Genomic DNA, 627 nt, shown 5'->3' with positions numbered 1-627 from the left:
CTTTTCTAGCCACAGTGTCTGTTTTGCCTCCCCGCGCTCTTCTGCTTGACCTTTGAGCCGCCCTTGAGGTCGCCAGCCTATTGAGTGCCCTGGTCGAACCGGCCTCCTCGCCCCTCCCTCTGGAAGGGCCCCTGCAAAGGAGCAGACAGACGCGCTTGGCCCTGTCTTCTGACCAGGAGCAGCTGGAAAAAAAGCGACTGCCCTCTGCCCACCCTGGATCACGCGCCCCGCGCTGGCCAGGAAATGGGTTCCACCTTCAGCTGCAGCTGCAGAGGCGACACTGGATTGTGTGGAGGCCCTGTCTTCCTTCGCCTGCAAACACAAGGTTTGGTGGGGGAACCTGACGCCCCATCCCCGTCCCCCTTTCTACCACTGCGTGTTCTCGGGCCGAGCTCTCTGGAGTCTGCGCAGAAATGGGAAATTTGCCAGCCCTGGACTTGTGAGACAGAGCATGGGGTTAAAAATTGCTATTGCAGAAGTCGTGCCTCTGATCTTAGGCCTTACCTAAACTGATAACAAGAAGACCTTTGGCACTTGTGAGAATTTTTAACAGCCAATAAACATTCCAAATGCTGCTACACTGGCAGTGATTTGAGGCTGATTTGAGCTGTGTGCATATGTGTTTCT

The sequence above is a fragment of the Orycteropus afer genome, unplaced genomic scaffold (assembly GCF_000298275.1).
Source record: "Orycteropus afer afer isolate SDZICR_OR568_19922 unplaced genomic scaffold, OryAfe1.0 scaffold01051, whole genome shotgun sequence".
NCBI classification, from domain to species: Eukaryota; Metazoa; Chordata; class Mammalia; order Tubulidentata; family Orycteropodidae; genus Orycteropus; species Orycteropus afer.
Note: the sequence above shows the minus strand (reverse complement) of the source record.